Source organism: Nipponia nippon, unplaced genomic scaffold (assembly GCF_047370975.1).
Source record: "Nipponia nippon isolate SJK-2023a ecotype South Korea unplaced genomic scaffold, ASM4737097v1 scaffold_2, whole genome shotgun sequence".
NCBI classification, from domain to species: Eukaryota; Metazoa; Chordata; class Aves; order Pelecaniformes; family Threskiornithidae; genus Nipponia; species Nipponia nippon.
The window spans coordinates 11,064,469-11,080,659 of record NW_028262336.1 but is presented as its reverse complement, the minus strand read 5'-3'; the positions used below and the strand labels follow the sequence as shown (position 1 = coordinate 11,080,659).

The 16,191-nt window shown below is 40.4% G+C and overlaps 1 long non-coding RNA gene across 1 annotated transcript in view; it reads right to left on the bottom strand.

Moving 5' to 3' along the window:
- The window catches only part of LOC148055652 (uncharacterized), a 59,250-nt gene that overhangs the window by 16,935 nt on the left and 26,124 nt on the right, over positions 1-16,191 (bottom strand). The gene's annotated exons all lie outside the window — the stretch shown is intronic.

Genomic DNA, 16,191 nt, shown 5'->3' with positions numbered 1-16,191 from the left:
CAACTTATTAGTGGACTGTTACTTTCATTTTATTGTCTGACTCTGTTTTTCACTAATGAGATTTCCAACAGCACCTTAATTCACCTTCTTGCTAAGTATCCTTCTCTTGCTTCAGCTTCTTCATTAAAGTCAACTATTTTTTGTTTGTTCTAAAGCTCTCTCAATACAGACTATGGTATTAATTATTCTTCTCCCAGTCAGATAATGACTGTAACTTCACATTTATACTTGCCCCCTTCCTAATCAAAGATAATAAACATTCCTTGGTACTAAGTATTGGTGAAAGCTGAAAAGGCTTCCATTAGATCTTCAATCTATGGCAATAATTTATGTGATAAAACAGAAATCTCACAGTAAACCAAGGATTTCCTAGCCAGGGGCCTTAAATATTCTAGGAGGAACACAGATGGTAACTGCACAGTTCCCAGGAGCTCAGGAGGAAAACCAGTGTGATACAAGGATAATTAAATTATTTTCAAGCTTCTCAGGTGCTTTGGAAATCTCTATATGTCACTAAATGTCTCGCACACACTAATTTCTACGTTCTTTAAATGAGTTAAAGTTGCAAAATTTAAAGAGCTATCCCATCATTCAATTTAGAATGGTCTACACATATATCCTTATTAAAAAGCAACACAGAGGTTAGTTTGAAAGGGTCCTGTTGATACCTACGTAGCTCGGCCCAATTTTGTAAAATGTTATAAAGATCTGGCTGGAAAATGCATGTGTGATTAATGTCTCAGCTGTGTGCCATTGGCCTTCTGCTGATAGTAGTTAGTGAACATTTTCCATTTATTTCAGGTGGCAGCAAATTCTACTTTTAGGGAACAGTATATTTGCTGTTCAGTGCCAAGCAGTTGTATCATGGAACAACATGAATCCAGTGATACAATGTGAATTAATTAATTGCTTTGCTGCAATTGTTTTCTTATTCTATCCTGACAGATAACAAACATATTTTCCCTTTCATCTGTGAGCACTTCTGTTTCTAATCTATATTCAAAGACATATCACTACAATTCTACAGTTAATACAAACTACATTTCCATTAGTGTTTTGGTACCTCACTTCATTTCATTCTTAAACAAAGTAATGGTTTCTAAACAAATTTCTCTCCAACCATTTGTAATAGATTGCATGGGCTTCATGAGATCCTGCTTATTTGAGTTTTCTAGGCGAACTTACAGCAAGGCAAAATAAAACAGTGAAGGACATGCTATAAGGAACAGTTTTGTATGCAGGTAGGAATAGGTAAACTCATTAGTCTTCTCCTATGCAATTTTCATATGCCTTCTCCTTCTGATTATGCTCAGTGTTTTTGTTTTTCTTGTGCACTGCAGCAGATAACCTTTTGCTTTATTTCATAGAATCATAGAATCGTTTAGGTTGGAAAAGACCTTTAAGAACATCAAGTCCAACCGTTAACCTAGCACTGCCAAGTCCATCTCTAAACCATGTACCACATCTATCTGTGCACCTTAAGTATCACCTGAAATTTCTGGGTTTGAATCAATCTCAGGTTTCAAAGGAAGTCTTAAACAAAGCCACTGTATTCTGTGTGGCAATGGATAGTGTCCTGGAAACCCTCATAGTTTAATTACAAGTATTCCTCAACCAAGAAACTCTATGTTTGTTGAAAATTCAGCTCAGTTTCTCTGAAAGTTCATCCTGCCTGTTCGAGTCTTGAACTGGATTTGCCAAAAGATTTTGTAGCCTGGTTTTCAGTGAAACCTCCAGTCCAATGAGTTTTCAGTTGTATTTGATTCTGCACAGCTCTAATGACTGTACATGCTTACAGAAAGTATTTGTTAAACCTCTAGTATCACTAAACCACCATTTTTAAAAGTTTCTTTCAAGAGTACAACAGCTTAATTCCACAGAGTGACTCCAGGTCTGCCCTTGTATCAGCAGCAGTCCTGGTTAATCACTCTGATGAATGGCACATAGGAAGGTAGAATTTAAGTCATAGAATCATAGAATCGTCAAGGTTGGAAAAGACCCTTAAGATCATCGAGTCCAACTGTTAACCTAACACTGCCAAGTCCATCTATACCATGTCCTCGAGCACCACATCTATCCGTTCTTTAAATACCTCCAGGGATGGAGACTCAACCACTTCCCTGGGCAGCCTGTTCCAGTGCCTGACAACCCTTTCGGTGAAGAAGTTTTTCCTAATATCCAACCTAAACCTCCCCTGGCGCAGCTTGAGGCCATTTCCTCTCATCCTATTGCTTGTTACTTGGGAGAAGAGACCGACCCCCACCTCGCTACAACCTCCTTTCAGGTAGCTGTAGAGAGCAATAAGGTCTCCCCTCAGCCTCCTCTTCTCCAGACTAAACAACCCCAGCTCCCTCAGCCGCTCCTCATAACACTTGTGCTCCAGACCCTTCACCAGCTTCGTTGCCCTCCTCTGGACACGCTCCAGCACCTCCATGTCCTTCTTGTAGTGAGGGGCCCAAAACTGAACATAGTCCTCGAGGTGCAGCCTCACCAGTGCCGAGTACAGGGGCACTATCACCTCCCTGGTCCTACTGGCCACACTATTCCTGATACAAGCCAGGATGCCATTGGCCCTCTTGGCCACCTGAGCACACTGCTGGCTCATGTTCAGCCGGCTGTCAACCAACACCCCCAGGTCCTTTTCTGCCAGGCGGCTCTCCAGCCACTCCTCCCCAAGCCTGCAGCGTTGCATGGGGTTGTTGTGACGAAAGTGCAGGACTCGGCACTGAGCCTTGTTGAACCTCATACAGTTGGCCCCGGCCCAATGATCCAGCCTGTCCAGGTCCCTCTGCAGGGCCTTCCTACCCTCCAGCAGATCGACACTTCCACCCAACTTGGTGTCATCTGCAAACTTACTGAGGGTGCACTCGATCCCCTTATCCAGATCATCAATGAAGATGTTGAACAGGACCGGCCCCAGTACTGAGCCCTGGGGAACACCACTCGTGACCAGCCGCCAACTGGATTTGACTCCATTTACCACCACTCTCTGGGCTCGGCCGTCCAGCTAGTTTTTAACCCAGCGTAGAGTGCACCCGTCCAAGCCATGAGTCCTTTGATTATTAAAGATGATTACAAGTTCACGATGACACAGCCCACGTTGTTTAATACCTACAGCTCTCGAACTTTTTAAAAATCTAGTGTCCAAGAGAGGAAAAACAGAAAAACGAACAGCTCTGGTGGAACCAGCCTGTCATTGAAATGAAGCCTCTTTTCTTTTCCTGGCTGAGAAAGTCTGATGGTGCCAGGTCATAAGCACCTAGGATTTGGAGGGGCTGTTGGTGTCCTTATACCCTCATACATGAGAAATGCAAGTGATGATGCTGAAACCACCACTCATGGTGGTTTTAGGAAAGGATCGGAAAGCCAGCAGCTTTTCAGAGGCCTTTTGTCTTCTTGCTTTGTACTATCTGCAGAAACAAGAAACACCTTCCAAATGGGGGTCTTACCATTCCAATATTCTCCTATCAGGGCAGTCAAATGACTAGGAAGGCAAAATTGAAGGTTTTTTTCCTTTTCTAAAGAAAATTCTACTGCTTCCGTGAGGTATTCAACTCTGCCTTTACTTCACATTGTCTGCATTTTCCAGTGTACAATCCAAGGCTTTATTCTTAGCATCTCTATTTTTAATTTTTTTAACCAATAAGCTGTGCTTTCCTTATAGCACAGCTATATAGGAAAAATAATTCCATTGAAGTGAAAGAACAATGCAGCCTGAGAACCACAAAAAAAGTGCATCTAGATGAGCAGCGATAAAAATCAGACATGTATATATTAATATTTTGACAACAGAAAAAGAACAGAAAATGAGATAAGACTTCTTAAAAAAGAAGTCCTTAAAAACAGAAGTTATCTAATTGCTTATTTTACCTAGAGGTAGAACAATCTATTTCTAGCTATCACATAGTAATGAGAAGTCATTATCTTGAACTCTTCTTTAATTAACATCAATCCTGATTAGTCAGAATATATTAGGCTTTTTGTCTGTTACCATAGTAGTAGAATCTCCAGTAAAGGAGGTATTCAATCAGACATTATCATTTGCACACCACTTCCATGTAATTATTATTTTACTATGTTTCATGGATTTTTTTTTCCATTTTTGAAGGGTGAAATCTATTATTGGTCAACCCTTTCTTCCCCAGAGCAGATCACAGCATGCTAATTTTTTGCATGTTGTAGGCGAGTATAATGACCTAGAAAATGTTAATGGATTTTAATGAAAATGGATGCCAAAAGTCCCGTGTTCAGAATACCTGTAGTTGCCTTGTACTATGTTGAACCTGGACGTTCTCTAACTTTTTTATATTGAAACTTCAGATTACAGAAAGTACATAAAAAGAAAGCGGTTTAAACAGTAGAAGCTACTGACTGTTGAGAGAAATGAACGGTTTGCTTCCACACCGACTCTTAACACCAGGATGCATTTGGATGCACCTGTGATCAGAGGTGGAGTGCAGGGTAAGGTCTAGATGAGTCGGCTGTAGGAGCCATGTAGAAAAGAAAAAGACATATGAACTATTCTTCATTTTGCTTGAGTCTTTTCCTGCTGGCATATCTACCCATATTCTTTTGTTTGCTCATTCTTACCCTTGTGGTTATTAATAGTTTTTTGTAGAAAACAGCAACTTCCAAACAGCTTCCTGGTGAAATTTAACATTTTTGCAAGAGAATTCTACAGGTGGGTCAAAAATCATTATGAATGAGAATTTTTTTTTCCTCTATTCTGTTAAGTTGCACAGGCATTTAGAGTAACAACTATTGAACTGTATTACATTTCTCTGTAACGCACTTGATTTCATCCAGACTGAACCAAAAACCCCAGACCTCGTGTTATCAAGCTGCTAGTTCACCAGCCTACGTGGTGCTACGTGGGACCACTGCCCCTGAGCAGGATGACAGCTGAGCAGTTCTGGATGGGGCTGAGGGACACTCAGGTGCTCCATTTGAGAGACGTGGTGTCAGAGAGCCAAGCCATACTGAGCAGCCACCTGGGCTGGAAATGCTGTGGGTCCTGGACGCCTTCCTGCTGGGACGGGCTTGCACAAAACACAGCCCGTCCAGTGGCATTGTGGCACTTCTGTTCAGGCTGAAAGTAGTTGTTTTTCAGCCTGCTCACGTTTGAGAGAGAATAAAGGGACAAAGTTGATCCTACCGTCACATGGCATCTCGCACTGTCCCTAATTAACAGCCAAGCAGGAGGACCGCTTGGCTTTCCTGTAAACAGAACAGTTTTGATTTGCTCCAGTCAGTTAGTATGGACTGAGAATAATTCTGCAAAGGTTGCTATGCTTATTTTGGCTACAGTTTCTTCTTCAGGGTGATATCTCCCAGGAGATCGTGTAGGTAAAATACCGACACAGGCTTTCTGCCACTCCGGGATCCCCTTCATCTAATCATAAGGCAAGTGCCCATTCATGCAGCTCTTTGACAGCTGCCCTGTCTATGGGTCAGTTTTATCCCTAAACAAGCAGATGTGGAAAAGAGTTACACTTTGGTAAAAATAACTACCCCCTACAAGAAAATCAATGCTTCACTTCAGGTCACAGAGATTAAGGGCACTTCAAAACTACCCCGATTAGCTACACGCACACTAGTTTTGCAAGAAAGAAACCACAAGAATATTCCCCGATATCATAGGACTGACATTTCAGCTTTACTACATTTCCAAGCAGGGAATAAGGGATTGAGTCAAAAAGGAATTACAAAACTAAAACCTCTTGCAGCATATTGAAAATTGAGACAGACAGAAGTCTCTAGTGAGCTTAATGAAGTATCAGAGTAAAAAGTGATCTAGCTTCCGAAAAACAGTGCTTTTGTTTTCTATTTTAAGTAGGAAATCAAAGGCATGCCTTTAAATATTCTACTCTGTGAGGCAGCCAAAAAAGGGTTCGCTTTCAAGCCTGAATAGTGAATATGGAGATAAAGTAGCACTTTTGAGAGCCTTTCATATGACTTTCTCCTTGGTTGAAACACTTGAAATATGGAAGTATAGTGTTGCTACACTTTTTCAGGAGGAAAAAGCAAAGGCTATAAAACGACTTCAGTGTTTTGTGATGTGATTCGGGAACACAGCACCAGACAAATTTTCAGTTTAACTGGAGGATTAAAGAATGGGACACGGTCAGAATGAGTATTTTGCTTCCTTCATTTTCTATATGTAAATACGTGAGCAGTCCTGCTTCAGCAATTAAATAATACCCATCTGTTTTTTTTGAACTTGGAGTGATAGCTCTTAGTAAATCAATTACAAATGTTCCAACCAATATAACTGTAACACAGCCTGAAGTAGGAAAAACTAGAATTGAACTTGTCGTTATTCTGCATTAGAGAGCCCAGCATTTAGACAGTTCTGGTTTCCAACAAATCCAACGAGCCCCCTCTCTGAGCTCTCTGTTTACCTTCACCCTGCTCTCAATTAACACCTCGTTAAAATGCACACATGCTGAGCCCTTATTTGTTGACCATCGCTTGTAGCGCCTTAGTATACTTGCATTATTTCCTACAGTTTTATTTGAACTGCAAACACAGCCATGGAAAGTCCTGCTTGAGAAATCATCAGAAAGTGGAAATATTGACACAAGTTCGTTTGCCATTTGCCTCCTCGTTATTTGTGTTTGGGTTTCCAGTGAGATGTGGATATTAAATCAGAGGTAGAGCAGAACAACAAAAGGGATCCTAGTCTGTCAGCCTACGTGGCTGCTTCAGGACTAACTCTTTCCACATATTAACACCCACATTAGCTGAGGCAGATTTTTTTCCTCCGAGGAACAACAACCACCACAAAAAAAAAGTCCCCCAAAACCCAAACCCCAAAACAAACAACAAGCGATGAAAAAAAGTACCTTCAGACTCAGTGCACACTGAAACTAAATGCTCTGAATTCTCCATTGACTGCTGGTTCTCTCCAGCACAGCTGAATATATATGCCACTGTGTCAATGAATGTTTGCTAAAAGTTGCAGAGGATAGTGTCAGAGGTTGTCAGGGTTGAACAAATCTAATGACTTCATTTGCAGCAGTCAATCCTTCCCATCTGACAGCTGTCCTCTGCAGAGCATCACATAGCAAATCACTGCTTCCACGCAGACCTGCAGCTAGTGAAGGCTGGCTTTTCTGATAGCACAAGCAGCTGAATTTCTCATCTGTTCCATGCGACAGCCCAACCCACCCTCTCTAGACAGACTTGCCCATTCTTTGTGTTTAACCTTTTAAAAAAAGAAACAAACAGGAGAGGAAATCAAAGCCAGTAAATGCTTATTCCCCAGAAAACCCTTGTTGCCTATTCACTGTGACTTTTGCAGTTTCTTTCTCAAAGACTGCTCTACACCCCCCTTAAACTTTTCCAGTTTAAACCAGTCTGTATCACTGGCTGTGCCCTGCAACCTGGTCTCTTCCTCACCATACAACAGTTCCTCTTTTGACTAGTTATATTCACATGAAAAACTAGGAGCCATTTGTCTGAAGTCAGATGAGTTACTCTGGTATAAAACCAGTGTGGTGCTAATCTCTTTATGTCATACATAGTAATTTAATCATTCAGTTCTTAACTAAACCCCCTTATTTAAAGCTGAGCCTTCAGCTAGTTGGGACAGGGCTAGCTCCTTGCGAGTCAGTAAGGTTCTGGTGATTTGACTCTATGCTGAGGACTTAGCCTACAGTATCTGTAAAAATGTACATTGACGCTATAGGTACTCTGCTATAGATGACAGACTTCAAATCTCAAGAAATGGTAGGCTGCATTTGGGTGTTTTGGACCCTGGATTTGGGTGCAATGAAACGCTGTTGACCTTGTCACCCACTAGCCCCGCCAGGTCTGCTGAAGGAGATAGTACTGTGATGGATCCAGACCCCAGAAGCATGTACCATTAGGATTCTACTGTTTCCTTTTTTCATTTCTTTTTAATAGCTACCTTCTTTAGTTAACATCTGTACTATTTTACTAAATCATGTTTTGTCGCATCCTGACCTTCTGTTCTGTCTTTCAAAATCAGCTGCCTCGTAACTCGATAGGAAAGAGTTTTTTGTGCTTTTCAGATTCGTTCACTGTTTCTCTCCTCATAAGCCTCCTGGGTTTTGGGATATCTGCTGTAAATCACTTCATATATTCTTCACTTAGCTGGTTTTACTTTTTCCTCTGTGTGTTACTTAGTCATTTAAACATTAGAGAAAATAATGATGCTTCTGTTTGATTTTGCAGAGGTGAAATCCATTTGTTCAACCAAAAGTCATTCTCATACCTAGATATTTCCTTTGTTCTTCTTGAATTTATTCAATTTTACCCATTAAGCTGCAGCAAAATGGTAAGAGTCTCTTGCAGTGCATTTCTGAAGGAAGCAAGCTAGCCTGCCACAAACAAAACAGGATGCTTACCTGTCAGGGAGTGATCTTTAGAAAGCTCAGACTATCCCTGTAAGCACAATCTGAGCTGAACCTAGGTGACGGGGTAAGCTTCGTACATCGCTTGTCACAATTGCTTGTCACAGCCTTGTTCAGGGGTTAAAACAGTATCTTACTTCACGAGCAGCCACATTAAAAATCAATCAATGTCACTCCTGAGGGAGCAAGTCCCTTCTCAGCATGAACTATGGCTCCACTATTCCTAAGAATTTTGACTTTGATGACTGATTTGTTTTTCTCAATTAGAAAAAAATATCTGACAGCCTCTGTGCTTACTGACAGGGAATGCAGTTCAAAGCATTTTAAAAGGAAGCATCCTTGGCAATTACACCTACTAAAAATAAGTAGTGATTTACAATGCCATTAATTACTATAATTACTGTGCCTTGAGTGAGGCTTGCAACAGGCAGGGATCGTTTCAGCACTATGCATTGTGGCGAAGCACAGCTATGAGACATCCAGTTTTCACAGTGCATATTTTCTCCCAGATCCCCGAGCATAAATTTCATCAACATTAATATGAATTCCTAAACCCATATCCAAGTGCAAAGGATCTCACGAAGCTTTTATACTCTCAGGATCTAAACTATAATTTCAACCATTAACAAGCACCATTTAGCATTAGATTTGCTAATGTTATATTATAGTTCTGGCAATTCTATACAAGATACATTACAAGCTCAGTGAAGACTAAATTGTGGTACTGAATAAACACTTTAAATAATGAAGCAGAAATAAACAGTGAACGTTAATTTAAGCATTTGACTTCAAATTTTCTTTTAAATAACACAAACAAGCATGGTTTGCAAAATTCAAATCATACCATGCCAGTAAAAATCAAATATATTGCTCAGAGATACCTGTAGGAACAAACTCTAGCTGCACAATGTACTTCCCGTTATCTAAATTTTGCCTAGGCTCAGGTTTTGACCAATATGGTTCAAACTGTCAGCTCCCTTCTGTGGCATCGCCTGGGCCATTTTGCCAATAAAAGAACAAGCTGGGTACTCGCTGAATCAACACTGACAACATATTTCAAAAGACTCTGTTCTCATGGTAAAACCCTGTGAAACGGCAAGCAAATACACCTGGAAAGCCTTTGCATACATAAACTAGAGGACTTTTATCAATGTTTTTTTTTTCGGTTAGTCCCTCATTTGGAGAGAAAGTGACTGTTGTGTTACTATGGGATGTTTCTGTTGTCACCTGCGCTCGCACAGGCTGTTTTAATCTTGGGGTCCCCACCAACAACCAGCCCCAGCCACTCTGTGTCTTGTACAGCCTGATATCAGCAAAAAAAATATGTGATAGCATTTGCTCCTCCAGCAATACGTATTCCATCAAAATGGTTGAGTCAACAGTTACTAAATGATATGTATTAGCTTTGCAAGCCCAATCTATACTTTGCCATGAAAACAGGTGCATCTGCAAATATTTTTCATTAGAAATGTAATTAATATGCATAAACTTGTTTGCCAAGCAATTTGCAAATGAATCAAGAATTAAATTAAATACAGAAGCCTCTTCCCTCTCCCGTCCTTCCCTGTCTGGATTAAACAGAATTTAGAGAAGTTTTCTGGGTATATTTTTTAAAATAATCTCTTTGACTCAAGCTTGTCATTGTTTCAAACTTTTCTTCATTACCACAGTAATTCTGAGACAGTAGGAAGTTTTATTTCTGAAACTGGTTTTCGCCTGCAGCTAGAGTCTCCTGATAATATGGTGGCTATACTGCCACGAAGAATGAAATCCCCTGTCTCAAACATGCAATAGCAACAAAACAAGGACTGCTCTTCACAGAGCTCAACACCATTCCAAAGAAGCTACCCCTATGGAGAAGCCCAAAATGACTCAGTTGCTTACCGCAGAGATGAGTCATTATAAATCAGGTTCCTTTTATGGCTAATGAATTGTTAACAAGAACCTCACCTTGAAAGACATTCTTTATTCACAAATATTTGCTAAATAATTTTGACTGATCAGTGTGCCTTTGACTGTTCACTGTTGTGCATTTGGTCACCCAAATCACATGGTAGAGCTCCTGGTCCTTGGCTGGAGGACGGAACCCTTTTAAACGCAGAGTGACAGAGAGCAGCTAATGAATAACCAGGGCCAGCTCAAGCTTTTGTGATCCTATTGGCAAGACAGGGTTTTGCGGCCCTGCGGATGAAGGCCAGAACCATGCTGCTCCGTTCACAGAAAGGGCACAAAAGGGCGAAGGGATAGAGCTGGGAGAGAAAGAGGGGAGGAAGGTCCCTGAAAAGACATACTTGCTGGGATGGCTAAGGAAGGAGATGGGTCAACTAGGACCTGCAATGGCTACTTCGGGGAGAAACCCCTTCCTTAGCAGTAGCTGCCATCACACAAACCCTGATCTTGGCTTTCCAGTGCTCTGTATTAGGTAAAGCAGGTGGTGTGGCTCTGACCCATTTGCTGCCCCAAGCAGCAGCTCGTTTTGCCCATACCTAGTGCCACTCTCTGAAAAGCATTTTTCCAGTAATAGCATTTGAATAAATAATAATTTGTGCTAACTTTCCTCATGTTTTTGCAATTCAGACACTCTGCCAGCAGTCGCCAGCAGTCATGAGTAAGGGGAACCCACACATTAATTCAAACCAAATGTGGTTTTGGGTTTGGGGTTTTTTTTTTAAAGACTACTAAGTGGTTCCTTCCCACTATTTTTATACAATCAGAATGATTCATCTCTTTTCCATGATCTATTCAAACTTTGGCTGTTCTGGACACACATTTGAAAAGGGTGAAAAACTATTCCCAATAGAATTACCTCTGGACCAAGAACAAGACTTCACCACTAAACAGCCCTCAGACGGTTTCAGCTTGGTTAACCAGCACAGACATGCCGTAACTCCGAGAGACAAAAAGTTGCACATTCCAGTGCTGGTCTCCCAAGTCCTTCAGCTTTTCCTGAATACATATAAATATGTCCACCACAAGAAACACGGCTTGATAATCTTCTTTCGTTCTTCCTCCTACTACATCACAAATCAGAGAATAAATATTTTGAAAGGGAAGTTTAGAGACCACTCTTTTGCTGCCATATCACAGCACCAACTGTTTTTCCCCCCCCCCAGTTTAGTTTACTTTGATCGTATGTCTCTAACTTTGGTTATAAATCGGCAGTTTCTCTTGCTCCTCAGCAGAAAATGATCGTAGGTAGTCAATGGAAGCAAAGATGGAAAAACCCAAGCTAAACCATTATTATTAACCAATAAGTGAGATGTTTGCACAAAGCGTTACAGTTCTGTTTCCAAATGGATTTTTTGTAGAGCATGAAATTGCACAAAAGTAGCTTTCAAAATTGTATGAAATTATTTCTTCAGCTGATATGTCAAATCCATAGATTTTGATGATTTGGAAATAATTGTGTGAATCTTAATTTCTTCGTTTCTGTGAAAATCAGTATATTGTGCTTACTAATTTTAAATGAAGGACTGAAGCATGAATTCAATTGAAAAAAGTGCCTCATGTAGGAGAAACACAAACTGATTTTTTTTTTCTCTCTGTCATCATCAGTGACAGTCAAATTGGCCAGCACTTTAATTTAAAGTCCACCTCTGAACTACTCAGGTAGTGAACAAATCATATTATCTGTCTATATCAGTTCACCAATAGATTGAAAAATTCATTATTTGATGCTCTGCCTTCTCCATTAATTAGTTAATGTTTGTAAAATGCTTTGAAAATGAAAGGAGCTATATAAGCAACACTATTATCATTACACACTTCAGGGCAGATAAAGAGTAAGCTAATGGAAGTCTGCAGTAAGAAGAAAATGGATGAAATTTAAATGAGGTGTATTCTGCAGGGACTGGGAGGGTGACCAGGTGGCACAGGGAAGTTCAGATAGGACTAAATCATGACACTGAGATTCTGAGATTTGTTGAATGCCCAGCATAGAAATAAATGGGTGATCTTAATCCATATCCTAAAGGACAAGGCTCTCCTTTATATCAAATTATCATCTTTTAATAGGGTTTCCCTACAACTGAGGAAATAGCACCTCTGCAAAGTGTGCAGGAGACAGTACGGGAACACTGAAGTACCTTCTCCTCCTTCCTGACTCAATGCTGCAACAGAGGTCTTCTATTTCCAGGGCCATGTGAGTAGATTTGTCTAACAACATCGACAATTTAAAAAAAAAAAAAAAATCAAAATGCTTCTTTCTCTCCCTTTCCAAACAGGAATTTAATGTGTTTCTATAAATTGTGTAAAGGATGAACATTATGAGACTCTGGGGTGCTCTACGGTGACAGAAAAACTAGTGAGGCTATAATATAGGCAAAAAAGATGCAGAATTACGGAGTGTCCTCTGTAGTTTGTGCGTCTTCTATTATTGTCCTCATCAACCTCTGTTTATTAAATCTTTAAAAACAGCTACAATAGCTTATGTTATATTGAGCACATTTCCTGATAAGATCAGGTACAAAAGATTAAAACAAAGCAGGCAGGAAGAAAGCAGGGCCTTACCAGAAAGGGGTTGGAGTCGGACATTAAGCAGAAATGGAAATGGGGAATCAAATGGGAGTGAATGAGAGAACTTGCGTGGGAACCGGGTTTTAGCATAACAAAGCTGAGGAAGTGTGAGCATTGTTCACATTTCTTTTCTATCCCTACCACACTTACTATCCGGGTATATGATTTTTTCTTTCCTGCTCAACACCTGCTAGTGTCTGTAAGTAAAAATGACATTCAATTTTAAGCACCAGTGCATAACATTCTTTTTAATGTAATGCTCTGTGGTTTTGGGTCTAAGGGAAACTGCAGTGGGTAGCACAGCCATTCTTGACTGTAATTAAGGCCTTAGAAAAAAAGCCAAGGTGGAATATTCATTAAAATTGTTTAAGACATGAGGCTGTACCTTAAATATTTAATTCTGCCCCTTTATGCAGGTGAAGGGAAACACACACAGAGCCTGTTTCCTGGTCAGGGTGCTCTCGACTTGCAGATCTGGATTTGTCTCATCTGGGCACTTATCAGAAGTGTTTCATTTGTGGTCCCACTCATCTTAGACTTCCTCCAGTCAATAACAGGGATGTGTACCTCCCGAGACTGACTCCATTGCCCATCCAAACCTCTCCAGGTAATGAGGTTTTCAGTATAGGAGCTCCAGTTATGAGATGGAGGGAAGGTCGGATGAATCCGGAACCTGAGATAAGCACAGAGCACCATTGCCTCATCAGAGAACCACGGCTTCACCTCTTCCCTCTGGCTCTGGGAGCAAAAGACTCAACTGCATTAATATGTGACACTGCCACAGCCACCTGCACTCACACAGGCTCCTCTAATTGAGGGGTCCCCACTGGCAACCAGTCACGGCCACTCTATCTCACACAGCCCGAAAAAACGGGTGAGATGAGCACTAAAAAGCCACAAACTTCATGCCATAAGAGCAGGTCTACAGTCACTCTGGGACATCCAGGACCCTCCTTTGGGCTCAGCTGTTCCAGCAGGGCTAGCTCCCCCTCTTCTCGGTTGTCGCTCGTTGTCATCAGCCACACATCAGGCTGGATTTTTTCTAGATCATGACCCAAAACTTGTCAAGACTGCTCAGGTGAAGTTTAAGCCTAAGGATATAAGGCAGCAATGAAATTTAAGAGAATAATCCAGTTTTTAGATTGCTTGCTATTTTCCCTTTAAGCTAAGGCATTCTCCATATTTGCCGGTTTCAGAAGCTAAGAGAGAGGTTTCAATATTTTGTTGTAGCTCTTTGTGAGTTTGTTCCACGAGGGAAGAGTTAAAGATAGAGTGTTAATAAGGTATTTTAGGAAGCAGACATGCTGATAGTCATTTGTTTATAGTTAGTGGTTTGTGGCTGAATCCAGCTTTACTATTTTCCTTCCAGCCCTCATGAGACTGAGTTCATCACTTGGAAATCTACTTTTTAAAAGGCTCTAATTGTCATTTAATATCTAAAACTCTATTTACACACAACTGCTGAGCTGCTGCTAACCACCACCTCTTTTTGATTAACACAGTTCAGTCTGTAAGGTTGGTAATTACGCATTTAGCAAGAAGGACAGTAACAAAGAAATGCTCAAATCCAGAACTACAACCCCTTAATTTTATTACCTCTTTTTCAGTTCTGCTTTTATGTCATTTTGCCTCTAGACTTTTGTTTCCTTCTGTAGTTACTTTAGTGCCTTATTGCTATGGCTCCTGCAGACAGAATATCTGGAACTCTCCATGTTTTCACATTTTCCTTCCATAAAAAACACTACTGCTCCCTTCCTGAAAACAAAATCTCAAGAGGGGAATAAATGTTAATGATGAAATCCCAGGGGTAATGCTCTCATTGTTTCTAGTAGATCTTGTGCTGCCTTTACAGTCTGATCATACAAACTCTGGGAAAAGGTTTGATGATCTCTTTCTTCCTGAGATTTTTTGAAAAAAAATCTTAGAGAAACTTTGCTGGTTCTTCTACTCTCAACATACACGCATGCTCTGCTGAAAGACCATTGCTCATTATTCATGAGTTTTGGAGACCTGAGTTTAAAAGCCACTTGAAAACTTCTTTCTTGAATTTCACCTTTTCAAGGATTTACATCCTTCTGATACTTTGCTCTGTGGTCTGTGTTCCTCAATACATAAGCTGGCAAAAAAAGCAAGGGATTATAAGCGATATTAAGCAAAACTATTTTTGCCAAAGTTTCTCAGGGAGAGCATGAAATACGGCTCTTTCAAAAAACATACCTCAGCCTTTTATACAGCAAAAGTACATCAGATTAGGGTGTCAAAGTTAATGGTAAAGAACTTGGAAGGATCTGAGGGGTGTGCGTTCCACATTTCTACACTCCTAAGTGTTCAGTCACAGTTCTGCTTCATTTTGACCTGAAGATGGAATAACAAATATTTTCTAATCTTTCAAAACAAGCTTAGGCAGAGCCTGATCAGGCAAACTTTGAGCAGATTTAATTAATATGACTCTTAAATGATTATATTTAGATATATAGTTTGTCAATACCATATGGACAGTATTTTTTAAAATTGATTGCAGTACCAGTAGTCAGGGGATGTGGCAATTAGACACTGACCTATCTGCACTGCTAGAAGATATACACTTTCCATCCTGTACTTAGAGAAAGCATGTTTCAGCCTGAAATCAGAGCAGAGACAGATTCTTGGACTAACCAAAACTTCCACGGCCAGTGAAGGTTTGGTAGTTTAATTTGATCTTTTGTCTGATTTCCAGGAGGTTGCTCTGGAAAGACTTGCCAGTATTCTTGGCACAAAACACAGAAAAGTTCACGTTTAGATTCCAAACCATTTGCATTGTCAAGGGAAGATGACAGAGGAAACACTCCATTCTTAAATAGAAACGAAGTGATTAGTAAGCTCATGGAAAAGACAGGCATGAGTGATAAGAGAAAAACACTTTCCAGAGATAATCTAATATTTTAAAAAGCAGCTGCAGTGAATTTATTTTGCTCTTTCCCCAAAGATCTAATATACAGATGTCAGCCAAAACCGGGACAAGAAACAGCAGGAACCGTTGCGTAGGCACTACATTGTAGTAAAAAGAAACAGATTTTAATGCAAAGATAGATGTATTAAGAGATAGATTCATGTCCATTAGAAGGAAAGCGGGAGAACTGCAGAAATAAAACCAAAGTTCCCTTTAAAAGCACTGGACGGGTTTATTTCTCTGCAATTTGTGTTCTGTACATTCAGATCAAATCTCTGCTTTTGCAGGAACTCACTGTGAAATTACATAGTATCACCAACATGAAGTACTAGACAACAACTTCAAGGTTGAAAGTCAAATGCTCAGCAG